This window comes from Berghia stephanieae, chromosome 14, assembly GCF_034508935.2.
Source record: "Berghia stephanieae isolate SIO BIC M18660-M18661 chromosome 14, UCSD_Bste_1.3, whole genome shotgun sequence".
In the NCBI taxonomy this organism is placed as follows: Eukaryota; Metazoa; Mollusca; class Gastropoda; order Nudibranchia; family Aeolidiidae; genus Berghia; species Berghia stephanieae.
In genome coordinates this window covers 14,933,614-14,939,613 of record NC_088373.1, presented here as the reverse complement: position 1 = coordinate 14,939,613, position 6,000 = coordinate 14,933,614, and the positions used below count along the sequence as shown (strand labels likewise).

At 31.1% G+C, this 6,000-nt stretch overlaps 1 protein-coding gene across 2 annotated transcripts in view; it reads left to right on the top strand.

The window, feature by feature from the left end:
* The window catches only part of LOC144959604 (rho guanine nucleotide exchange factor 11-like), a 123,405-nt gene that overhangs the window by 101,036 nt on the left and 16,369 nt on the right, over positions 1–6,000 (top strand). The gene's annotated exons all lie outside the window — the stretch shown is intronic.

The window sequence follows — 6,000 nt, the reverse complement described above, 5'->3', positions numbered from 1 at the left end:
TTTCTCTTATCTGTCTAGAGATTTTATCGACTTATTTTGTCCTCGACTTACGCAGTCTTTTTACAGATTATTGATTATATTCCATTTTATTTTTATTTCATATTTTCAGATATTGTGATTATAAGATGTATTTTAATATTTTTTTTATCAAACAATTTTTTGCTTCACTCCAAGATAACGGTTTAGTTTTCTGTGTTTACGGGTGCCAGTTATTCAGATTTCAGAATTTGTATTCAGGATATTTTGATTAAGAAAAATTTTTCATCTTTACTGTACTTGTTGCAGTGATGAAAATAATGGTAAATAATTAAAATTATAATTTGATAATGATAATAATAGTAGTAATAGCAGTCATTCGAGCTTTGAAAAAAATATGTTAAATTTGAGTTTCTCTTGCTGCTGGCACCCCTCGCATATTGTCCTCTTCAGTTTAAAAAAAAAAAAAAAAAAATTTAAATCCGTAAGAGAGACTTTACAGGGTGATATTTCTAGAGTTCATCACATGGTCCTCAGATTTAAAAAATCAGATCCCCAACATGCTTGCGTATTGCTTTTTTTTTTTTTTCAATAAGCAAAAGCGGATTTGTTTGTTTTTTTTTTTTAAATATTGGCTAACTGTCAATTTTAGCATATTTTAGACTTATAACTTAGCCCTGATACCTACGTGTTCTGATTATATTATTGATTTATATAGTTACATACAAAAGTATACCAAAAAACAAAAACAAAAAGAAGAAACAATTATAAAACTGATGATGATGATAATAATAAACCTTTAAATAAAAAATTAAAAAATTAATTGAAAAATTTAAAATGTAATAATGATGATGATGATAATAATAATAATAATAATAATAATAATAATAATAATAATAATAATAATAATAATATTAAATGCACCCATCCTATTGATTACTATGATGATGATAATGATAACGACGATAACAATAACTGCACCCATCATATTACTAAACATACACTGAAGATTTATATTACAAGACTAAGATTTCCCACTGCCAACCCATCGTTAGTGATGATGTAGGAGATATACGGTATTATATGGTATCAAATACTTTTCATTACGCTGGAGAAACATACGTGTCTTCAAGAAAAAAAGTCAAGTCCTTTCCCCGTTATCCCTGAAAAGTAACGATTTTCAATGTCCTTCTATGAAGACCTAAATTGAGAAAAGTGAAGGGCTGGAAAAATAGATAAGGGGGGTGAAATACCAAAAAAAAAGACCATTAAGGATTTGGAAGTTACATAGGACACATGATCCACAGTGCTTGATATGAAAATATATAAAAGAGTCATGCTAGTGCATTTTGTTTAAAGAACAGATTAAAAAAGTGAATAAAAGTCACCCTGTATTGATTTCTCTATTTTGCTTTTTGTCCATCTGTTCATTTGTTTTCTGTTTTTTTTTTTGTTTTTTTTTTTACAGTGATAGCCGTTATTATGATTTATGCCTTTTCTATTGCTACCATCAGAGTTCCAAAAGTTTATATACATTTATATATATATATATATATGATATATAATCCCTTGTATTTATGTAGATATTATTTGACAACAGGCTTGCCAAACTTAGAACTGTTAAAGGTTTAAAAAAATAAAAAAAATAAAAGGGGGGGAGGGGGGGGGGGGGGGAGGAAGAGAAAAGAATTGAACAGGCAGGGAGAGACAAATTTTATTCTCTTGGACAGGCCAGATTATATATATATATATATATATATATATATATATATATATATATATATATATATATATATATATATATATATATATAAAATAATATAATTAAAATTTTCCTTCAAATCCTAATCTGAATATGAATGTTATTGGAAGTCGACTCAATTCGGAGTATTTGTTGTATTCGAGGGCGGAGAGAGTTGTTGAGTGTGACAGCCATTCTTGGTATTTAGGGTGAAGAATTTTTGATAAACTTCGTTTGAATCTTAATAAATCTGTTGTGTTCACACATGATTCGGGATTTATAAAACAAATCTGAATGAGAACAATTGTATTTATATCGTAAGGAATATGACTATAAGGATAGGGTTAAGATACACTACTACAGACTATCCGGAAAGTATTTATATTTCTCTCGGATATGCGCATGGACAGTTGTACGCCTTCTAATTGTGTCAGTCAGTTTATTTGATGAAGAAGAAGAAGAAAAAAAAATGGTGTCAGTCATATAAGGGGTATAAGGGATATCTCTTATTTCATGTTAATGAAGTTAAGAGATTTTTATTGGGCATGCTCTCAGCGTTGTAGGGCAAGAAAAGAAATTCTAAAAAAATATCACTATTTGGGACTCCTTGTCTTGGATTGTGAATATGAAAAAGTCAGAGAAAAAAAATCTTGAGCTTTTATATAACGTGATATCCACTAAACGTGCTCAAAGTGCTTTACACAGGGTCCCTGACCAACAGCATCATATAACATTTAGAATGAGGCATGATGCCTGTTTGGCGATAAAACATTTTTTTTTTTCCGACAGAGACAACGCTGTTAACAACTCTTGTTACACCAGAGTACGGTGAGAGAATGTGAGAAAACAGCCTTTTCCGATAACTCAACAATGCGCTGAGCGAGGCTCGAACTCAGGACATTCCGATCCGAAAACGAGTGTCATACCACAAGACCACATAGCCGCAAAGAACAGGTGCCAGCCACAAACTGTTAGTTTGTCAAGCTGGCAGCTTTTAGCTTATGTTTTCTGGGCAATAGATGGCTCTAATAGTGATTTCCCCCCCACCCCAATATTCACCCAACGTCTAATGTTTGGCAGGTCTGTTTGGATCAGGGCATATTTCTTATAATATCATTATGTTTATATTCTAATTGTGTTTATTAAAGCCTCTTTTGTTCTGTTATTATGTTATCATTATCATCATAAACATTTTTATTTCTCTTTTTCATTATTACTATCTCAATCTGTTTCTCCATAGTATGATAGATGCTACTACTGTATTGTTCATATAGAATTGATTGTATATCATATAATGGTATATACCGCTTGAAGTGTTCCTCTATCTTTGCTCTTCCATCTCTTCTTCCTTCGCCTTCATCTCTTTCCCTTCCTCTTCCTTCTTGTCTCTTCATTCTCACACTATTCGTGGAAATTGTTCTTTTCATGTACTCGAGTAATTGTATTATTATTATTATTATTATTATTATTATTATTATTATTATCATTATTATTATTATTATTATTATTATTATTATTATTATTATTATTATTAATATTATTATCATTATTATTATTATTATTATTATTATTATTATTATTATTATTATTATTATTATTATTATTAGTATTATTATTATTAGTATTATTATTAATCATCATTATTAATTTCATGCTTCATGCTTCTGATGATGTCTGTGTAACTGTGTGTGCTTTTAACACGCGATCCATTGCCTCCTTTGCTGTATTCATATATAGTAATAATATCATGAATTTTACTATATTATTATTATTGAATTAATATTGCCTGGAGTTTGGACTGAATGAAACCTGACTTTTTAAAAAAATTTCCCCCTCCTCAACCTGTTTTGGGTCCATGGAACTTTCTGGTTTGTGGTGTGGATAGGTACTACTCAATTCCCCTCCCCCCCCCCCCCCCCCCCCCCCCCGTGTCTCTACCATAGTAAGAATAATGTTTGTTTCGTTTGTTATGTTAATTTGATCACTTATCTATTTGTCTGTCATTCATTTCGTCTTTTTTTTACTTTCAAGAATATTTTGACACTTTTTCTCTCCATTCCATCCGTCCGGTCCGGTCCGGTCTGTCTCTTCATTCGTTTCTTTTCATTTCTTTTTAAAATAATAATAATAATAATATGGTGAATAGATTTTTCTTCCTCTCTCTTCCTTCTTATCTCATTCTTTTTTCGTTTTTTGAACCAGATTTATCAAGCCATAAAGGTTGAAATGAGAATTGAAAATAGACATAAAATCTTTTTTGTTTTGTTTTGTGTGTGTGTGTGTGTGTGTGTGTGTGTGTGTGTGTGTGTGTGTGTGTGTGTGACAATATCTATGAAAAAAAACCCATTTTTTGTCTCATTTTGTCCATTTTTTCCCCTGGTTTAAGAGTTTTAGCCTCAGGCTTTGTGGTCCAGTTACCGTATAAATAATAGAAGAACTATGGCAAAATCCACCAGCTAGACGCTTTCAATAGACTGCAGTTTATATATATATATATTGTTGACTAGACTACTTTTGAAACCCAAGTTGAAGCTTTTCTCAGATTTCAGTTGTTCATTTCGAAGGTTCAAAGTAAACAATCAATTAACTCAAACCACAGTGTCAAAAATGTTTCCTGTTTGAGATATACTGGCAGTATTTCTCTCTCTCTCTCTCTCTCTCTCTCTCTCTCTCTCTCTCTCTCTCTCTCTCTCTCTCTCTCTCTCTCTGTCTCTCTCTCTCTCTCTCTCTCTCTCTCTCTCTCTCTCTCTCTCTCTAGTTATTAAAATTCTGATGATGTCAACAAGTATAGATTAATAATAATAATAATAATAATAATAATAATAATAATAATAATAATAATAATAATAATAATAATAATACTTTATTGCATCCCAAAAAGGAAATTTTTTGTACAGACGTGTTATAATTTACACATAAGATAAAAATACAATGGAAATAGGATGTATATATATAAAAAAGGAGCAGCTCTATAACCAGAGCTGCGCTTTATAATATGAATAATTTCAACACTGTAAAATAGTTAAAACTGTCACTATAAATTGAAAATTGAAAAGATTGCAAAACAAATAAATTAATAAATTAATATTTATATTTTTAAAAAGTAAAAATGAGAAATAATTATATAAAATGATTATTGCTTGTTGTTATAAAGCCTAATACTGGACGGCAGAAAAGATTTTCGGTGTCTCTCTGTTTTCGTTGAAATAGAGAAAGGGCGACCACTTCTTTCTGACATAATAATTGATGGTCTTAGTGGATGATACTGGTCATTTAATATTTTAGTTATTTTATTTATACAAAATTTCTCGTATAAAAGATCTACATCGTCAACATCATTTATATAGCGTTTAATGGATTTTTTAATATTTGAATTTATTTTGTTCCTTTCCACTGCTAAGCAATTGCCTCCCCAAGCTGTTATACAAAATGACAAAACACTTTCGATTACTGCTCTATAAAATAATGTGCAGAGGGTTTTATCTATTCTAAACTGAGAGAGTTTTGATAAAAAAATATGTACGTCTGCACATCTTATGCCTAATTATTTTCAAGTGTTCATCCCACTTTAGCCCTGTCATCAATCGTTACACCAATGTATTTGTAGTGAGGAACTCGCTGGACGAATTGGTCCTTTAATTTTAACGGTTCTATCGGTTCCTTCACTCTCCTAAAGTCAATCACTAGCTCCTTTGTCTTGCTTATGTTAAGCTCTAGGTGGTGGGCATCACACCAAGACACAAATCTATCAATTTCTTGCCTATAAGCCACTTCGTTGCCATTTGTTATGAGGCCTTGAAGAGCGGTGTCATCTGCAAACTTTATTAAAGGTACACTCAGGTTTTGACTTCTACAGTCATTCGTGTATATTGTGAATAATACAGGGGACAATACACAACCTTGAGGAGCACCAGTATTTGTAGTTATACAGGAAGATTTGTTTTGTCCTAATTGAACATATTGTGCTCTCTCCGTAAGAAATTCGAGCACCCAAGCAATTATATACTTGTTTAAATTCAGACTAGTCAATTTTTGAACAACCAACTGAGGTTGCATTGTATTGAACGCTGAAGAAAAATCTGCAAAAGCAATCTGCAATAGCTCCTAGCGTGATCTAGATGCCTGTAGATGTTGTTTGTAAACAGCAAAATGGCATCCTCTACGCCACGTCCTGGTTTGTAAGCAAATTGATGACTATCACTCAATGGCATAAACTGATTCCTAATTTTAACAAGAACAAGTTTTTCTAAAGATTTTAAAACGTGAATATTCAAACATGACCA